Genomic DNA, 21750 nt, shown 5'->3' on the forward strand with positions numbered 1-21750 from the left:
AGTTCAGAAACTACAGAAACTACTGTTGTTAAAGGGCACAGGAGTGCCCCTTTAGTTAAGGTGATGGGGGAAGCGGGGACAGGAGGTTCTGCCATTATAAGCCTCAATATTCTATTGCTCATACACATGACACCTTTTGTGCGAATAACTTGCAACTTGGCATGTGTGGTCTGCCTGATGAGGTCTACAAATGTGCCAGACTTCGAGGAGATCTGCCTTTTTAAAATGCCACAGCTACAGCAGGTTAAAAAGTGCTAAAAATTGACACTTTAGTTCTCCTCCCAAACTTTAGAACAGAGTACCATAGAATGCTTGCAAATTTTGTGGGGAGACGACTGGTGCACCAGTCTTTGTTGGTTTGGGGAAGGCGACTGGTGCACCAGTCTTTGTTGGTTTGGAGAAGTTGTGAACAGTGGTTCAAAAGTTATTCATTTTCCTGCCCCATTAATGCCTATGGAAACAAGTGCTGGCAAAGTTAGGCAGAGCAGGATTGTTTTGATGATGAAGCCAAAGTTTGTCAGTAGCAGAGTGGCCAGAACCTAAGGGGTATACTTGTGGGTTAAATGGGCCATAAGCCAGAATTTGGCTTTATAAAAGCCAAATCTGGCCACCTAGGTCAGTAGTGTCATATCATCAGGGGGAGTCAGCCATTGGATTCTACTGGAAATACAATGCCTCTTTAGTGATGGAAGGTGAACTCTTAGGGAAGGAGGCAAGGGCAGAGCCACCATTGTGTGAACGGGTTCAAAAATCCTGGGCCACCAATGGGAAAGGGCTCCAAGTCCACAGGATGGGGGAGAGCTCGCTCAGGGCTCTCCGGAGCCTGAGCCACGCCCCTGTGCACATGACATCACGTGCACTTCCGTCTCTAGAGAAGCCACTGGGTGGGGCTGGACACAGGCCACCGTTCTGCTAGCTGCACTCCTGGAAGGAGGGGAGGCTTCGAATGGACAACTGGGGAAAGCTATGTGGGTAATTAGAACAATATGGGGGAGAAACAGTTTGAGGGCTTACTCCTGAGTAAGCCTGCCCAGAATTGCTGCATCCTTTTCTTCCCCATCCTCTCTTATTGATCAGGTAGAAACTGCCTCCCTTACACTTCTTCAGAATTACCTCACACTTTTCTCAGTTGACAATGACTGTCTCCTGCTGCCCATCCCCTGCTGTCAGAATTCTGACAGGAAAACTGCACTACACTTCTGCAATAAGAAGGTCATAGGAACATAGGAAGCTGCCATATACAGAGCCGGGCCATTGGTCCACCTAGCTCAGTATTGTCTGCACAGACTCACAATGGCTTCTCCAAGGTAGCAGGCAGGAATCTCTCTCGGTCCTATCTTGGAGATGCCTGGGAGGGAACTTGGAATATTCTTCGTGCAAGCAAGCAGGTGCTCTTCCCAGAGTGCCCCATCCTCTAAGGGGAATATCTTACAGTGCTCATGTAGGCTTCCATTCAAACGTAAATCAGGGTGGACCCTGCATCACAAGGGGAACAATTTGTGCTTATTACCACAAGACCAGCTCTCTCATAGGTCTCTTCTCAAGGTCCTGTTGACTTCAATGGAGTGGGCCACTTTAATTACACCTATTTCATCAAAAATACTGAAGTAAGCAATATTTAGCCTGCTTGCTGCATATTTATCCCACAGTTTCCAAGTTGCTAATGTTGTGTATGTTCCTATCACGCCTCTAGGGGGCTTGTGTGGTTATTCTGCCCATGGGATCTAGAAAGCTGTCTTGCTATTCCAGTGCATTCATGTCCTGTGTGGCCTGCCAATTTTACAATGCTGATGAGGATGGGATCCCCATGTGGTGGCAGTACTGCTGTATCTGTACTGGAAATATCCACAAAGTGTGAGTAAACTGTTGCTTGGTTGATATTATAGACCTGGAGGCCTTGCCCAGAACTAGGCCTGGCGAAGCTTTATGCAGACAGGACACTTCAGACAGCTTGCTAGATCCTACAGGTAGAACAACCACACAAGTCCCCTTGAGACTTGACAGGAGCATACACAACAGACCTTGGAGCATGGGCGGGGGAGGGGGAATCTACTAGACTTTGGCGCCATTTCTTACCTCCATGCAACACACACAGCACTGGGAATTATTGTGTGTGTCTTTCAAGATGGTTCTGGGGCTTTACAAGGTTTTGTTACTCTTATAGCTCTCCCACCTTCTGTCCAGCACTGGGAAATGCACAGCATTGCATGGAGGTGAGAAATGGCTCACCCCCACACCTTACCTTTGATGCACCAACACGGACACCATGGGGCATCTTTGCTGGTGTCAGACACCCCATCCTCCCCAACTTCAGTTGGGCCTCAAAGACCAAGGAAACGTGTGGGGGCATGGAGGGCAAGTTGTAAGTGAACAGAATTTGAGACACTGCACAACATCATTACTGATCACATGACACGTCTGTTAAGGCATCAGCCTTAGGTTCCAGTTTCCCAGCTTTATGGAACTTGAGCCCAAATGAGAAAGCCTTAACTCTGGTCTTAAACCGGCAGGTAATTTAGTATATTATAGCTCTATAGCTTGCATTAATTTATGTAAAAGGCCTCCATTGTTTAAAGAAGCCTCATTTACTCACTCCTCTACCCTAGAACAAGCTGCAGAAGTCAGTAGAGCCAGTTAGGAGGGAGACCTAACTGATTGATAACTTTAACTTTCCCTCAATAAGTATTTATTGATAACTTTCCCTCAATAAGTATTTATTGATAACTTTACCTCAATAAGTATTTAATGTATAGCAAAATTCTTACTTCTCTAATAACTCCTCTTAGCTACACCTTTACTCCTCCAGAATAGCTGATCGAGAATTACTCCTGGTTAAGAAGGAGAATCTAAGAAGATGGAAAAACAAAATAGGCTGCAGGAGAGGATGAGAAAGCAGTATTCAAACATCGATTCTCACTCCTCCAACAGCCTCAAAAATGTATTACCCTGGTCTTTAAATTCAATGAAAGTGGCAATCAAAAGCTAGGCTATTTGGATGCAAGACTTTTGACTTCTTCTCATTCTTAATTGTTGTCGTTGTTACATATTAAGAATATTTATATACCATTTTTCAACAACAACAACAAAATTCTCAAAGCACTTTCCATAGAACAAAGGAATAAGTTTGTTCCCTGACCCAAATTGGCCGATAACTGAAAGAAGAAACAGCAACCCCAGAGATGCTGTACTGGAGTTGGATAGGCACAGTTGTTCTGCCCCTACCAAATATAAGAGAAACACTACATTAAAATATGTCTCTTTGCCCAGTTAGCATGTTTTGGCACATTTCCAAGAAATGTAATTTATTCATTCATTCATTTATTTGGGGATTTAATAAGGGCGGTGTACAAAACAAAAATATGGCCAAGATGTAGCACATAGAGGCTGTTCTTATGAGCCGCCAAATCCGGGCTAAGGAAACAAAGCCTGTGCCCGATCCCAGCAGTGCTTTGGCGGCAAACTTAACTGGTGCCAAAGAGGCCAGCCTCTTAAATGGAGTTAAAGGAGTGAGAGCTCCTTTAGCCCCATTGTTTTGATCTTCTGCCAACACTGACTGCTTGCAGCCAGGGCTAGGAGACTGCAGGGCTCTCACCCACTGCTGAGGGGATACTCAGAATGCACTGTTCTTGTGCAGTCCATCATGGGATTTTCAGGGGAAATCCCATCATGGGATTTCCAACCCTGCACGCTACTTGGGGCAGCAGAGGACCATCTGGGTGCCCAATACGTGCATCAAGCAACTTCGACACATCATCTGCAGGGAATGTAAGGTTAGTGAACCTTCCTCCCTGCTCACCTGTCAAGCCCTTTTAACAGATCTTGAGAAAGGGCTGGTTGTAGCATTGCTATGGTTGTAATCCTATATAATAAAAGGCTAGGGCGTGTTCCCGTGCGCCCGTGTCTTTTTGGCCCGTTCTGGGCATGCGCGGAGCGGAGCGCATGCCCAGATCGGGCCAAAAAGATACGGCCGCCCAGAGATGGGCAGCCATGTTGGCTCTGAGCCGGGAAAGGCGGCGGTGGCAGGAAGGACTGGCCCTGCTGCAGGAGAAGCCTGTCCCTGCTCACGGCGGTGGTGGCCGCCAAGAAAACTGGCCCTGCTGGCGGCCAAGAGGAGGAAGAAGGGGGGCCTGATCCAGGGGGGCCTGATCCAGTGCCCCGGACCGACCGGGCACTCTACAAACGGGCGGGCGGCGCGGCAGTGGGATGTACGCCCGCCCCCTTCCCTGCCGTGTCTCTGCTCTGCAAAAGCGTTTTGGAAGGAAGCCTTCTGCGTGTGCGCACACAGAAGGCTTCCTTCCAAAACACTTTTGCAGAGCAGAGACACGGCAGGGAAGGGGGCGGGCGGGAGTATATCCCGCTGCCGCACTGCCCACCCGTTTGTAGAGCGCCCAGTCGGTCCGGGCCGAGACTTAAGGGGGCGGCAGCTGCAGGGGGCTTCAAGCGCGGGAGGGGTAAGTAAAGCCCCCCGCCCTAAATAGAACCCACCACCCCCATGCCGAAACAAAACCACCCCAAGTCCGGGGGACTGGGCCCGCTGGCAGCCCAAGGTGAGGCCGAGAGCAGCACCCCCCCCACTAGAGCCCGTTATTGAAACGGACTTAAAAATACTAGTCAGTAATAAATTACTGGTTGTAGCATTTCTATGTCAACTGTTTTCTGAACCTTTTGATGTTGTTTAAAAGTGGTGTGTTAATATAATTACTGAGATCCTCGGTTTGAGGGATGCACTGCACCCACTTACCACCATGAAGCTTGAGGCCAGTTCATCCATGCCAATTCACAACTTCAAGCCACACACCCCACACCTCACACCAAACATTTTTTGTTTGATTCAGATTGAGAGTCTGATTCAGACTGAGTTGATCTGGTATATTCATTTCCCATGAATATGTTCCCATCCCATCCAACATTACTACTTTTTTCTTTTTAGTGAATAGAAAGCAATTTGTAGTAGAGATGTGCACGAAATGTTTTGTGCACATCTGGGGGTGGGGTAGCAAGCGGTCGCTTTGAAAGGAGGAAGGCAGGTCTTAACTGCCCTGCTGCCACCTCCTACCGTGGCATATCAATACTAAACAGCCACGCTGTGTGTTCTGAAAAGCCATGCCGCACATGGTTGCTTCCCGCTTGGAAGCAGGAAATTCCCTGTTTCCGAGCAGGAACCAGCTGTGTGTGGTGTGGCTTTTCAGAACACCCAGCACGGCTGTTTAGTACTGATAGCGCCACAGTGGGGAGGCAGAGGAGCAATGGAGGGGCAGGTAAGACCTGTCTTCCTCCTTTTAAAGTGCCCGCTCACCCCACGCTGAAATGATTCAGCTGGGGTAGCTTGAAGCGTTTCCGCACCTTAAATTAAGGGTGCTGAAACATTTCATGCATATCCCTAATTTGTAGTTGTAGTTCTGCCCTTTGTATCTGACTACAAGGATTTGTTAGGGGTGTGCACAAGACCAGTTTGCCTGGTTCAGTTCAGGTCCAGGCTTGAACTGGGCATGTTTGGTTTTGGCACCCCAAACTAGAACCCCTGTTCGGCTTGAGTTCAAGCCAGTTCGGGGTTCTAATTGGTGTTTTTTTTAAAAATTAAACAACTCACCACCAGGTCCAGATTGTATGCTGGCACATGGGGGGTGCTGCTGTGCCCATTGGAGGGGTGTCTCAGAAGGTTTCCCCTCCCCCACTAGCCTCCCCCTCTGGCTTCCCCCAGTCCTTTTTGGGCTGGTTCGGCCTGTTTATGGGTCTTCCTAGCCCTCTGCCAGCTCATGGCGGCCCTTTTGAAGGCTGTTGCGCATGCGCACTGGCCATTTGCGTGCCCGACATGCACATCCCTAAGATTTGTATCTTTTTACTTGGCAAGTGTTTTTGTATTCAGAAATATCTGGAAAAAGAATAAATACCGTTCATGTTTTGTTGTGTTTTTAAAAGCCTCTTTTCTCTGGCATGGACATTTTTGAATCTGCATACATTTTGGGGTGAGGGTACTTTCAAACAAATGTTATTTATATTTATTCACATGGGACCACATTTCATGCATATTATGTGCTGTGGTCTCCATGTGAGTTGTACCATATTATGTACATATGAAAATTTCCTTATGTTTTTGAGTCCGGTAAAAATTACATAACTGAAAACAAACAACAAAAGAAACAGAAAAGAGACAACCTCAGATAGTTCCCAACAGGCACCTTTTAAGTAGGCCAAATGCATCTTAGATCTTCTTCCAGCTCCATAGAGTATGAATGACACCAGTTTACAGTCTTTTGTGGTCATTCATCCGTAAGGTAGGCTTGAGGGACTCCAGCCTAATTGCATACAACTTTTAAGCACTGAGAATTTTATACTGTAGAAGTTTGGAAATAGAAATGTTGCTGAAACAGTTTCCCAAATTGTTACTATGGCTTAATAATTTCCCCAAATTGTTACTATGGCTTAATAAATGTCTTTCCCTCCCCCACCTTATTGTTTTGACTTTGACTGGCTAGTGAGCTAATCCTAAATTTGTGTATCCCTGTGCTTGGCATTTACGCTGAATCAAGCACAGGAAATGAAGTAAGCACCTAAAGCCGAATTAATGTCCACTACTGTTCAGACTACAGGCTCATAGTACGAATTTTTATGTACTTTCTTTCTTTTTTGGAATGGCTATATATGTGCTGTACTGAAAAACCATCTAGGAAAACATTTTAAAATTATTTTGGCGGAAAATCCTGTGAAGACCAGACTGAGTTTGCTTCCCCCACCCCTTGAAATAGTTTTGTTTAGCTACTTGCTTTGGTGCTGTCAGAAGGAATTAAGCACCTGTAACTTGAGGCCCAAATTACCCATGATGTAGGAGACCTGTGATTGGATTTTTCAACTTATTTTTCATTGCTTCAAAACAAACTCTGGAGGCTGCTAGCTGATTCAGGCTAAGGAATGGGGTTTAATTCCCCTCTTGCCGTTTCCTTGATTAAAACCCACCACCAATTGCTGTTAACCCTACTGGAGGAAAACACATATACATGTTAACAAAGACAAGATAGTAACACTAGCAATAAGCATTGGCTGTCTGTACTCCCCTCTTCCATTCCCCTACCACACGGTATTCTTCTAGCCCTAGTAATATGTAATATGACGCTCCTTTCCACATACTTAATACACAGTTTCAGACTGTGTGAACAGGGCTTCTGTGTGCTGGTTTTCACTTACCCTTCCTCCCATTTTAGACCTGGAAAATGATTGTGTTGTCAGGAAGACCAGATGTCCAAATAAAAGTACAATCTGGATTACATATTACACTCTGCATGTGGTCAGGATAACGCACGAACAAGATGCCTGCTAAAACAGACCAAAGGTCCATCTAGCCCACCATCCTTTTCCCCTGTGGCTAGTCAGATGTGCCTGGGAAGCCCATGAGCAGAGCACGAAGGGAATATCCCTCCCCACTGTTGCCTCCCCCAGCAGGTGGCGATCAATGACATACTTGATTAAAGGACATGAAAGTTCCATATAGTGACCATGACTATTTGCCACCGATAGGTGTGGATTTGTCAAATCCCATTTTAAAGCCGTCTGTGCTAGTGGCCATAATCATATCTTGTGTCAGTGAATTCCATAAGTTAATTCTGTATTGGGTGAAGTCGCATTTTCTTTTCTCTGTCCTGAAGCTGAATATTATTATTATTTATTTTTATTATTGTCCTACATGGCAGGCAGCCCTCTGTCAATTGTAAGGATCTCCCACAGACTGCTGCACAGCTTAAAATGCAGCCTTGAGGGTGTAGGAATAAGGCTGCTGAGAAATGACTTAAAATTACTTCTGGGCATCAGTACTGCACTCCTTCATGGAAGGCGGGCTTTGTTGCTGCCCAGAAGTGGTTTTAACTGAGAGCTGCCTCTCATGTTGACCATTATTTTATTTTATTTTATTTTATTTTATTTTATTTTATTTTATTTTATTTTCATGCCATACAATGATTCAAATAATCGTGAGTTCTGGTATTATGAGAGGAGGAGGAAAATGTCTCCCAATCTCCTCATACCCTACAAAATTTTATAAGCCTCTGTTATATGTATGAATCAGAGGCTTCTTCCCTCCATTACTACCTTGCCTTTTTTTTAAATGAAAGAAACATCAGGACAAAGCATTAAAATAATAGGGTTTTTTTCACTAGAATGATCCACGCATATAAACAAAATTTGCTGTTGTGCTGTTAATACAATTCATGAATGTACTTCTTGTCCAAGCTTTAGAGAAACTATAAAATCACTTTTACTGAAATCCAGCTTCTTTTAATAAAGTTGTTTAGAAATGGTTATCATGCCAGTTGGCTTTTTATTAGTCATCTTTCCAAAGCTACGGGGTAATTCAAGATGACCTGAGAATGATGTCAGAAAACAGTTTATCATTTTGTCCCCTGCAAAAAGAACAGTAATGAAAATTAACATGGAAGATAAACTGTCCCCTATTGAGATGTAAATGAGAGCTAATGTGTTCTGAATTGATATTACCAAAAACCAAGTGAAATTTAACGTCAAGAATATAATTTGATTTTAGAGTTGGGACCCTGAAGAAAATTCCATCTGCTGTCACTAATTTTTTTTAGAATTCTTACTTGTGGTGAAAACGATGTCTCATGGAAAATTACTTAAGTAGTACTTACTTACTACTGCTAGTCTGTGTGTAAAAACTAAAAATGAAAAGTTGGACTAGTGGGAAACGATAAAAATCCAGCCTTTTTTGCTCCAGGGTGATATAATATGCAAATATATCCGAGTACTAATTGTTTACTGCTCTTTATCTTATGAGTACTTATGGAAACTAGGATTATACACATTATCTTAATCGGGAACAAACAGTAGAATTACCTGTCAGGACAAGCTCATCATAGGTAACAATGAGCAGTAATGACATGGTTTTCAGCTTGAACTGTGTTACTGTTAAGACACCCTTGATCTGAGCACAAGTGTTCATATATAACATTGGCCTTGAAGATGTAATTCCATTCTACCAGTGGGTGAGTAATGTTCATTTACTTAATCCACTGAGTAGTCTGGTTTAGGGATGTGCAGAAACTTTTGACGGTAAAACATTTCTGCTCGAAACAGACCATTTCGAGTGTTTCATGCTTGAAACATTCTGACTGCCATTTTGGAGGTCTGTTTTTCCATTGCTGGTTGGTTTTCTGGCACTGGCTCCTGATTGGCTTGTGATCTCCTTTCTTCTTGGTTGGTTTGTTATAATAGCAATCAAGTGTTGTCAGGGGTAACTGTGCCCCCATTGGCTGGAGGGGGGATCACAAAAGGAGGGAATTTCAAAAGTTATTAAAAAGGACTGGGAGGCAGAGAGAGCCCTTATACTGTGCCTGAAGAGGATATATCAGGAGAAGAGGAAGGAAGCTTTGTTTTTGTGGTTTCTTTTCTCAGCACTGAGTATAATATGCTGTGCTATTGCTGCTGTAACTATCTGGTTTTGCTGGGTCTCAGATTTACAAAGGCAGAACTTGGATGCTTGCCTTCTTCAAGTTGTGGTTTGTTTTGCTTGTTAGATAGTGTTGTTGCAAGAAATGAGGTGGCAGCGCAGTCTCTCTCTGTGTAATATTTCTTGCCGATTGCTGTGATGAGCTCTATGTCTGGCCTTGGGAATAACATGCTTCACTCACTGCTCTGATTTGCTCTGCAATCTGTATTAAAAGGTGCAGAAAGTCAAAATGTGGCTGAAGTTGCTCTAGTTGAGTTTATGGCTATGCTTGCTGCTAAGGGTGCTGCTGTGGCAGCTGCTGCAATGCTAGGAAGTTCTGTGTGTGAGAGAGCAACTTGTGCCAATGATGTTACTACAGTGCAGGCACTGTGGCTGGCAGGGGATTCAGGGTTAGTGCTTCTTTTTTGGCATGTGTAAAATCTGTGTTGAGAGGGACAGATTCCCTTTTACTGTATGCTTCTACAGTGTTTTTTTCAAGGCAGGGTTGCAAAATGCATTGCAAAACTTGTGTGCAGTACACTCTGTGAGTTCAGCTTGTTCCAGGCATAAAAAACAATGGGGAAATTTGAAACATCCCATTGTTCCCCATGGATAGCTCCTAGGGACACAAAAGTGGGGTGTGTAGTAGAGCATGATCACTGCTATCTACCACCTAACCCACCAAAAATGAGCAAGTGGGTGATTTTAAACAAAATTTAAACTTTCCCCCCAACCCTCCCCCCCATAGGATCCTATGGGGTTTGGAGGAAAGATAAATCTTTTTTAAAAAACATCACCTGCTTGCCTATTTTATTTGTTAATTGGATGGAAGGTAGCATCCATCATGCCCTATCACACAACCCACCTTAGTGTCCCTAGAAGCTACCCATGGGGAATAATGGGGTGTGTCAAATCCCCCATTGTTCCCTATGGCCAAAACACTTGAAACGCTTCAAGTTGTTGCATTGAAACAGGCAGCTTGAAGGCTGTTTCAATGGAACATTTCTGCTGTTTTGAGTTTCATTTCAGTCTGGTTCTTCTGTTCAGAGTCTGTACCAGCAAGTTGCTGCTGTGCAGGGTATCCTCATTACATGGCCCTGATATGTAAAATGTGATCGTGACACAATCCCTTTGAAACTGAGGGCTTCCACAGCCCCTTAACATGGAGGAGAGCAATTCCATCCCTGTTCCTCTTCTGCTCACTGCCATGCTCCCCCAGCTAACAGCACACACCGGCAGCACTCTCCCCCAGCTGCCCCCATGTGGCACTGGCATGCACATGGCCTCTGTGCATGCATGGCAGCCATTTTTGTGGTGGCTGTCTGTGTGGACAGCGGGGGGAGAGTGCTGCTGGCACTCACTGTTACCCAAGTGCATTGTGCTTCAAGTACAGCAATGGTGGCAAGCAGAAGAGGAGCAGGGATGGACCTGCTCTCCTCCATGTTAAAGGGGCCATGAAAGTCCCCAGTTTTAAAGGGATTGTGCCATGATCCGGATGCCGAATTGCATTTCAAGCACATCCCTATTTTTGAGCACATCTCTATTTGCTTTATTAACAAGACATCTAGATTTCAAGTGAACTAATGTTTCTCACCAACATGGGATGTTTCTCACCGACATGTTTCTCACCAATATCACTACCTTTGTATTATATTTTATCAAATTGTCTGGGATCTGCAGCTAGATTGAGTTTGTTTCAAGAAAAGCACACTTCAGAAATCAGAGAGATTCTGATTTCTGATTTCTGCAGAGGGATTCTGATTTCTGCGGGGAGACATGATAGAGAACTATAAAATCATGCATGATGTGGAGAAAGTAGATAGAGAGAAATTCTTCTCCTTCTCCCATAACACTAGAACCAGGGGTCATCCCATGAAATTGATTTCCGGGAAATCTAGGACCAACAAACGGAAGTACTTTGTCACACAAAACATAATCCACTTGTGGAATTCTCTGCCACAAGATGTGGTGACAGCCAACAACCTGGATGGCTTTAAGAGGGGTTTGGATAACTTCATGGAGGAGAGGTCTATCAACAGCTACTAGTTGGAGGGCTGTGGGCCACCTCAAAGGCAGGATGCCTCTGAGTACCAGTTGCAGGGGAGTAACAGCAGGAGAGAGGGCATGCCCTCAACTCCTGCCTGTAGGCTTCCAGCGGCATCTGATGGGCCACTGTGTGAAACAGGATGCTGGACTAGATGGGCCTTGGGCCTGATCCAGCAGGGCTGTTCTTATGCTTAGGCCTGCAGAGATGCACAAGAAGAACTAAAAACAGACATTAGATTTCACTCCTTATACGTGACATGGACATTCACAACAGAGTTTAATATAATCAACACTGAAGATTCTCCAACTAGGAAGGAGTGTATCCGACAGCAGGTTGCTCCTCCCCATTTGCTCCTAGACAGCACCAGTCAGGAAAAAAACCACACCAGACGCCACCCTCCCCCATACAGCAAGTGGGAGGAGCTTCTCCTGTGAACCCAGTTCTGCCCTGTCTGGCTCCAAATAGGCAGGTAGCCAGGGTGCCTTTTACCTCAGAATTGTTCTCTACTTTTTTCCTTTTCCCTTCCAACTAAGGGTATTTTGATTATTTTCACTCCTTCTCCTTTCGTTGTTTGGTTACATTTTTTAAAAAGGAAAAAAGGCTTTTAACTTTCAGTGCATGTCTTCTAGGGAGTGTCCCCCGAAGCAGATGGCTCAAACACGAACGCTCTGTTGCCCTCACGAGAGCCATGCAAGACAGGCTCTGGGGCCAATCCACCAAAAAATAAGATGAAGATGGCAGAGGGATCGGAAGCCTCATGCACTCTGTCCTTGGTGGGTGCGAGTTCATACTCAGTCAGGCTGAGAGATGGCAGGCTGAGTGTGGTGGGCTCTACCTCCAACCAATCAGCCAACAATATGTGGGGGGAACTCCAAAGAGGTAGGAGATGTGCCAGACTCAAACTTTGACCTTGGGGAGTTGCTGAGGAGGCAATGTTTGAGCCCTTTGTAGGAGATACGCTTAATAATATTAATAATATTGCTTAATAATATTAAGCAATGGCTGTTGGGGTTGATGTGACATGAAGAAAGGCCTCTTGGGGCATCAATGCACCCACCATGATAGTGGGCATAGCCCCACTAGGGAATCTGGCACAGACATGGACAGCTGAACCCAGTGCTTAACTTTGCCTGATCAAACCCCCTGCTCTCACTCCTCAGAGAGTTCTGAGAGGGGCTCGCTGGCACCTCTTAGAAGCAAGACAGGAGATGCATCGCTGGGTGGATCCCTGCTAATCATTTCAAACTCATCTCATAGGGATGAACCAATCGATCCCACTTCTCCCCACTGCCACCCAATCTTGACAAAGAGGGAGAGTCTGATGCTTCAGAAATGAAGGAGCTGGTTTCCGATGGGGAATGGGACGACCTTTTGGATGAGGCGGTAGGCACTGTGGCTCCCTCAGTCTGCATTTTAAACAGGAAGACTTCACAGTTTTACTCAGAAAGGCACGTAGAGTGCTAAAACGTGACGCTGCTGGTCAGAATGTAAATCAGGGGAACCTGCCCTTAGAGGGTGAAACAGAAGTGTTTCCTCACACTCAGGAATCTGACCTGTGCATGCCATGCCCAGATTTCTTCTGGAAAGCCTTCTTGGAGGAGTATAAATCTCCAGGGGCTAGCAGGAATGTTCCAGCCTGCGCAAAGCACCTTTACAGCTTTGACCAAGAGATCATGGACCTTATTAAAATTCCCCACATTGATGCTCTTGTGGCAACTCTGGCATGGTGCTGGGTGGTCAAAGGATGGGGATGACTTCTTCAGAGGCTATGAGGACAAACAATGTGACACCATACTTTGCATAGCTCATGAGGCTTCAGCCCTTTCTATGCGGGCAGCCATGACAACATCTCTGTTTACAAGGGCTTCCATATTCCATCATGTGGGCAAATAAGTCAATAGACTTAATTCCTCAAAAGAACCCACATCTAAGGCAGGGCCTTAACAAACTATTGAAGGCATCATCCTTTATGGCTGACTCCAGTCTAGATTCTCACCAGTTCTCAGCAAGGGTTTTTACTGCCCATGTTGTGGTCAGACACCATCTCTGGCTTAAAAACTGGAGAATCGATCTAGCTTCTTCTCCTTTTTGCAGCGGGGGGCAAATTGTTTGGGAAGGCCTTGGAACTAGTCCTTGTGGAGAAAAAGGAAAAGAAGAAGGCTATGCCACTTTCACATAATAAAGTGGACAAGAAGTTTTTTTCACAAAAGCAATTCTTCCTTTCATTTTTCCTGTAACATTTGCTTTAAACAGCCAAAACAAGAAGAGTTCCAATTGTACAGCATTCCTCCAGTGGCTGTTGCTGGTGTCTACCTTATGTTTCTTTTTAGATTGAGCCCTTTGGGGACAGGGGACCATCTTATTTATGTATTATTTATTTTTCTATGTAAACCACTTTGAGAATTTTGTTGAAGAGCAGTATATAAGAGCAGTATATGCTGCTGCTGCTACTAGGGAAATGCCTCTCTGGTTGTTGGCTTAAGCACAAAGCAAGCAATGAGGTGTGCCTGGTAGCAGTCTGCTGGCAGAGTGGGTGTGCAAGAGTGGCAAGAGTGTAGTGCCATCCATGAGAGGAGAGCTGGTCTTGTGGTAGCCAGTCTGTGAAGACAATACTGAGCTAGATAGACCAACGGTCTGACTCAGTACATGGCAGCTTCCTATGTTCCTATGTCTTGGGGAAAAGGCCCCGCAAAAGACAGCATCCAATCCAGGCTGCATAAACAGTAACATGCCAAGGAGGTCAAACACCCCCAACAGGGCCAATGACTCCCCTGTCCTTCCGGTCGGGGATAATCTGCAAAGTTTCACAAGTGTGGAACAGACTACCTTGGGCCAGTGGTTGTGCAATACCACCAAGGAGGACTATAGACTGGATATGGCTTCAGCCATTCAGTCATTTCTTACCTTCCCCAAGGTCTCACAAGGAGACTATCCAGCATCTTCTAGACATTCAGGCCATAGAAGGAGTTCCTCAGAGTCAGAGATGCTTAGGCGTCTATTCTGTTTTCTTTCTAGTGCCCCAAAAGAATGGCAACAGGAGGGCAATTCTGGACCTAAAACATCTAGATCATTTCATAAAGAAACACAAATTCAGGATGGATGGAGATTCTGTACTCCATCCTGGCAGTCCTCTAGAGGCGAGACCACATCATCTGTGGATCTCACCGAGGCCTTCCTCCATGTCATTCTCTATCTGGATTACAGGAAGTATCTGAGATTTTGCTTATGGCAGCATTTTCAGCACAGACCTCTGCCCTTTGCTCTATCATCTACACCACAGGTCTTCACCAAGATAATGGTGGTGCATTTGAGGACCAAGGGTATTCACCTTTACCTGACAGCCAAATATGTTAAAATATACACATGCACTTGGCAGGAATGTCCGATGTTTCATATTTTGTTTATTCTTGCAATGGAGGCAGTTGCACAGGCTATTTGAAATATCCAGGAAATGCAGGTAGCCCCCATCCATCACAAAATGTCCCTGTTTGGAGATTGATACAATGTTGCATATGCCTTGTCTTCTTTGTCTATGCTCTAGCACAGGGGTAGCAACCTTTGCTCTCCAACTGTTGAACTACTACACCCATAATCCCTAGCCACAGTTTATTGTGGCTGGTGATGATAAGAGTAGTTCAGCAACAGCTGGAGAGCAAAGATTGAGTACTCCTGTGGTCTAGCAAATGAATTTGCATTATATCTGATTCCTTTTAGGGGTCACAACTGAATATCAATATCGGATTAAAAACAACAATGTCAATAGTGGTTTTTAAAAAGGATATGAAGTAGGGAAAATTGAGTTTATCATGGATAATGAAAATGCAAGTAGCTAAAATAATTATTTTGCCTAAATTAAAGTTCCTTTCCCACATGATATCCATAGTGTCAAAAGACTTGCTTAGGAGTGCCAGAAACTCCTGGGGACAGTTTGAGTGATACCGTATCCACCCACAAGATTAGGAAGGAGAGACACCAACATTGTGCCCATTAAGACATACTCTGTGGATGGCCTGATGTCCTCTTGGCATAGCCCTGTATCACATTGGGTGGGGGGAGTTCATCCAATTGACCCCTCCACATGTATTCCCAATATAAGTCTCTGGAGCACATGTAGCAGGTGCCATTCAGATGGAAAGCTCCCCCACCCAATAAAGGGACATGCCAGGGGGGTCGTGTGACCCTCAGGGAATATTTTTGTGACAGACAGTGAGAATCAGAAGGAAAGGGAAGATCAGTGAAAACTAGGGATGTGCACGAACCTGTTGAGAGGCCTTTTTACGGACCTCTGAACAGGTTCAAACACAGGGCCCAGTTTGAAGTTTGATTGCGGTGGGGGTGCCTCTTTAAGGGTGTGGGAGGGTGCACTTACCCCTACCGCCGCTTTCCCCCCACCGGCACACGTTACTGTTATAAGTCTTCAGGGCGGCAGCATACCTCCCTGCTGCCCCGTTGCACTCCTCGGCCAGAAGTGGCCAGAAGTACCATCTTCCGTGTGCATGCTCGCGACAGGTGCACGTGCACCCGGTACTTCCAGCCAATTTCGGCCAAGGAGGACAACAGGGTGGCAGGAAGGTATGCTGCCGCCCCAAAGACTTTTAATAGTAACGAGCGCCGCCGGGGGGGAAAGTGGCAGGAGGGGTAAGTGAACCCTCCCCCGCCATTAAAGAGGCACCCCCGCCACCATCGAATCACCCAGCCACGGTTCCATGCACATCTCTAGTGAAAACCAGTCCTTCCCCTACTCCTGTGACTTGCACAATGCTAGTCTGGATTATTGAGTTAAAGACTCAATGGTGTAAAAGAGTACCATAAGAAGATGCCCAATATCTTAGGGCAGAGCTATACAACTTTGGCCCTTCTGCAAATGTTGTACTACAAATCCCATCAATCCTGACTATTGGCTACAGTGGCTGAGGATGATGGGAGTTATAGTTCAAAAATAGCTGGAGGGCCAAAGTTGTCTTAGGGTCAGTATAAACTACACAGTATCAGGCATTATAATTATTACAGTGTTTCCTGCTGGATCCAGGGATAATAAATCATTGTGCAGTCAATATAATATTGTCTCTAAGCCAAGATAGTTCTACATTGCAAAGGAAATTTGGACTGTATGATCAAAGGTTTTGGATTATGTTCCTAGGTCATATAAAGATTTTATTTAATTGCAAACCAACATTTTAATTGTTATAAAAACCATTTATTTGCATGTTTATTTAGGAAATATATGAATTTCAAAATGGAGGACTTGATTTGAATTAGTGTGATTTTAAAATTGCCTTGATTTAAACCAATTCCCTTGGTTTACATTAGTTTAAAATATAAAGGGCTTAATGTATATATTGGAGAATAAGTAAGTAATATAATAACATGTTTTCCAGCACATGTGCGCGCGCACATACACACACACGGAAATAAATAGCAAACTCCTGTTTGGTTACTTTTCGGTTGGTCAAAATGAGGGAACCGCCATAACTATAATCCCAGTTTTGTTAGTTATTATTTATACATTATTCAGACCACTGAAGATGAGGCTGTCCTCAAGAATAATATCAGAGGTCCACTGGGGGGAGCCAGAGGATAATATCCCTCACAAATGCCATTGAGGGATTCTACTTTCATAATAAATAAACTAAGGAAAAATGATGGACCTTCTATTTCACTGAATTTGGGCTCTCCATGTGGATATATTGTTGCTTATTGTATTTGTAGGCTTCCACCTAAACAGTACTCAAAGCACTATACATTAGAACACACATACACTTAATTTAAATATAGAACATTTGTAATACATTAAACAGCACAAACTTCCCTATTCACAACCCAAGAGAGGGAAAGTGTAGTGGTAATAATACCAATAAGTATTAATACAATAGTAGACTAATCTGAAAACAGCAGCATTTCAAATCTCAAAGCTTAGAAAAGTCTTCTAATGTACAATAAGATATTTACTTGACAGCAGACACTGGTCAGGAAGATGGCCAGACAGTGGTCTGTTGGGAGTATGTTCCATCATAACTGTTACAAAGCTCTATGTATTTTCTCTTAACAAATACATACTCCAGATTATACATTTTCTGACCTTCTCAGAGATGTGGAGGAATAGCATGGATGCACACATCTTCCCCATCCAGTGTGCCATCTTGTGGCAGCCTAATCTCATAAGGAACAGTTTATTTCTTTCATGTGTACGAAGTATTAAAGTATCTGAGACTCATGTTGATGACTTTCTCTCCGTGTTTTTCACATCCCTTGCTACACATGGATCTAATGTAGGATAATTTCAGATTCTGAAATCACTTTTCCTCAGATGAATGATGAACAGCTACATGGTAAATCCTGGACAGTTATTAAGGCAATGGCTATACATATATACAATTACATAATAATTTATATGGCACAAACAATTAATGGTGCATGAAAAACAAGTTTTTTCATGTTAATTGTAAAAGAATGTTGTCTGCAATTATAATCACTTGTATTTTTAAATTATTCTTATTAACTGAATAATTTGTGTTTGCATTATATTTAAATTATTTTAAAACATAAACATATCTAAATTGCATGGTATTTGGTGTTGTTGATTCTCAGATATATTTTCACAATTTCCTATAACTTTGGCTGGAAATTGTACATGTTCACACTTACTCCCTTTTCTTCTAGTTTATTTATAATTTACAAGTATATAGGGCAGTGGTGGTCTCTTTACTCTTGTTGATAATGAGGAAAATGTTTTAACCATGTTCTATGAGACTGAGACTGCTGGGTATAAAACTGAAAAAATAAATAAACACATTACAACAAAATGCATATGGTTTTGCCACCTCCGCTCCAAACAGCAATACACAAAACAAAAACACATATCAGATGTGCTTTTGAATACTAAATGTTTAACTTTGGTGGCAAACTGTGAAGCAATCTAAGCTTCATCCATTAAATCTGAATTATGCTTGTCATTAACTTGTTTTGAGTTAAAATTTGACTATTTAAAATAAATGAATTAAACATTTTATAGTTAAGAATACTGGCTGACATCCAGACTAAGCAAGCACTCATGTAGTGAATGCACAGTACTTGTTATAGTGGGACAATTTTTGTCAATCTCCTTCCTTCTGAAACCCACTGTGGCTTCCAAAAATATATCCCTAAGGGCTGTATGACCTTTAGGGACATATTTTCAGGAGCCACTGTGGGCTTCAGAAGGAAGTGAAAGCAATAAAAATTAACCCCCTCCTGTAGCGCTTTTTTAGTTTACTTCTTTAGTCTGGATGTCGGCCATTAACTGTTCTTTTTATAAGCGTGGAACTATCAGTATATAGAGTAGCCACAGTTGCTTGCATAGTGATTTTTTGTGGTTGTGATGTTCCACCAAGTTGTACTACCTGAGAAAGTACCCAAATTAATAAAGCACAAGGAGTTCCCATTTGTGTATATATGAGCTTAGGCAATAAGTTGTGAAAGAGCTTAAGAAAGCTGTGCAAATGATTGTGCAAGATGCTGTGCCAGAAGTTTCCTATTTGCATATATATGAGATTGTGTGAGAAGTTGTCTGGAACAAAGGATAATTTTTGTACTATGACTATGCATTGCATCCTTACACTAGTGTGAGAGCATGTATGCTAGGCAAGACTACTCTGGAATGCTACCCATGAAATTAAAATACATGTTTTGCAAATTCTAGTATAAACGCTGATAAGGTAACAAAAACTCTGATTGAAGTCAGCATAGTTGAATTTGCAGTGGTATAATTCCGTGATCCAGATAGATTTACATTGGCATTAGTATTATTAGCTTCAGACCCTTGTATACAGTCAATTTAGGCTTGGCTAAAATACTCTAGTACTGAAAAAAGAAGTTCATTTTTTAAAATGTTATCATTGAAGAGAAGAAGAAATTTCATTTGAGAGCCTGGAGCTGAAAGCAACATAATAATATTATAGAAAAGCACCATTGAACACAGTGAGACTCCCAAGTAATCATGCACCTGTGATCTTTTAATCACAGATTACAGCTCTTGATTTATGTGAGGAGAGCTGGTCTTGTGGTAGCAAGCATGAATTGTCCCCCTTTCTAATCAGGGCCCACCCTGGTTGCATTTGAATGGGAGACTACATGTCATCACTGTAAGATATTCCTCTTAGGAGATGGAGCCACTCTGGGAAGAGCATCTACATACTTGTATGCAGAAGGTTCCAAGTTCCCTCCCTGGCATCTCCAGGTTAGTGCTGAGAGAGACTCCTGCCTGCAGCCTTGGAAAAGCCTCTGCCAGTCTGTGTAGACAATACTGAGCTAGATGGACCAATGGTCTGACTTAGTATATAGCAGCTGCCTATGTTCCTCTAAGTGGATTTGCCACTAAAACACATTTAAAGACCATGTAGTGCAAAGATTATCTGATTAGAGATGTTCACTAATCATATTTTGCTATTTGATTTGACTTTGAATCAAATAGCAAAATCTTTGAATCAATTCATCAAAACAGCTGCCATTCAATGAATCAACTGCTTTTTCAACAAATCAACTCAAATCGATTTGAATGATTCGACCATAGGGAACAATGGGGAACTCGAACTGTTGTCCCTAGAACATACCCCATTGTTCCACATGGGTATGTTCTAGGGACAACAAAGTGGTTTGGGTAGTAGGGCATGATGGATGCTACCTACCATCCAACCAACCAAAGAAATGGGCAAGTGGGTGATTAACCCACACCCACCATAAAAAAAACCCCAAAGGATCCAATGGGTGTTTGGGGAAAAGGTTAAAAAGTTGTATATGTGTGTGTGTGTGTGTGTGTGTGTGTGTGTGTGTGTGTACACACATACACATACACATATACACACATATATACATATATACATACACATACACACAGGAGTGCCTCATTAATAGCTGATTAACTATCCATGGTTTTGCATATCTGCGATCAGGTAATGGACATCCAACTTCAGTATATGTGTGTGGGTTTGTTTTTTTTAAAAAAAAAAGGTTTAATCTGCATATCCGAAGGTCATGGTGGCCATCTTGAGATCGGGAGCCATTTTATGGCTCATTTTGGAGTGGAAAGGGAAGAGAATGGTGATTTGGGGCCATTCTTTGGCCAATTTATATTACTCTTGGGGGCATTGTTGGACTGTTGGGGACCCGTGGAGCATGGTAGGCTACTTCCCTCCACATTTGTAGGGCCTTTTATACTGTTTTCTGGACATTTTTCCAAACTCCGGGATCCTAACCCCCAGATTTCCATTGCTCCAATGACTCAGTATTTTCAGTTTCCGTATTCATGGTGGTCGTAGAGAGCAGAACCCCCATGAATACTGAGGTTCTCGTGTACTCTCGCACACTCAGTCTTACTCTCTCTCCCTGTATGAATACACACACACACACACACACACACACACACACACACACACACATAAAATCACTTGCCATTTGCAAATATATCAATATCTTATGTCACCGTGACTCTTGTCTTTTCCTAGCTCTGTTAGGTCTCACAACCTATGCTGTCCAATGGGATAGTTTTCTGGCATTTACCAGGGCATTATTGCACTTTTCCAGGAATTGGGGTTTTGGGGGGTAGTTTGTGGGAAGTCAAGAACCTACCTGTGCAAATGGCATGTTTCTATCTTTCTTGGTTTGGTCTGGGAGTCCCACATCAGTCAGTAAGGGCTTGCAGTTTGCAAGCATTTTAATGTCTTATCCTGCTTTGACCCTAGTCTTGCTTTAGTTTAGTTTATTGTTATGGTTATACACCAGCACAGAAGAAGAAAAATGAAGCATCAGAAGACTGTCTTGTCCTAGCTTTATGAGGTCTAATTCCCCATGCTTTCCAATGGAAGAGTTTTCCAGGAAGGTAATGAATTTTTCCAGGGCTTTGGATTTTGGGGGACTAAGTCTGGGAAATGCAAAAAATGGCATGTTTCTATCTTTTGTGGTTTGGTCTGAAAGTTTCACAGTCAGGAGTGAGTCAGTCAGTGAGGCCCAAGCAGCTTTAGAATATTCATACACACACACCACACACACACATGTGTGTATAAAATATATGTGTTATAAATAAATCAATACATTATTTATTTAAAATATGTATATCCTGCCTGTCCCAGCACACTGCTGCTCAGGGTTCAATATACTGTATTGGCCAATATATATGGCCCCTTTTCTGAGCCAGGGTGATGTGGATAGAGCCTACCCCTTAGCCTTGGGCTGTCTGGCTCTAAACCTCACAACTGACAGTCAAATGACACTTTCTTTTAAATCCGTCATTTGGCCC

The 21750-nt window shown here is 43.4% G+C and overlaps 1 protein-coding gene across 6 annotated transcripts in view; it reads left to right on the plus strand.

The window, feature by feature from the left end:
• The window catches only part of THRB (thyroid hormone receptor beta), a 261740-nt gene that overhangs the window by 155656 nt on the left and 84334 nt on the right, over positions 1 to 21750 (plus strand). The window lies entirely within an intron of this gene.

The sequence above is a fragment of the Hemicordylus capensis genome, chromosome 6 (assembly GCF_027244095.1).
Source record: "Hemicordylus capensis ecotype Gifberg chromosome 6, rHemCap1.1.pri, whole genome shotgun sequence".
NCBI classification, from domain to species: domain Eukaryota; kingdom Metazoa; phylum Chordata; class Lepidosauria; order Squamata; family Cordylidae; genus Hemicordylus; species Hemicordylus capensis.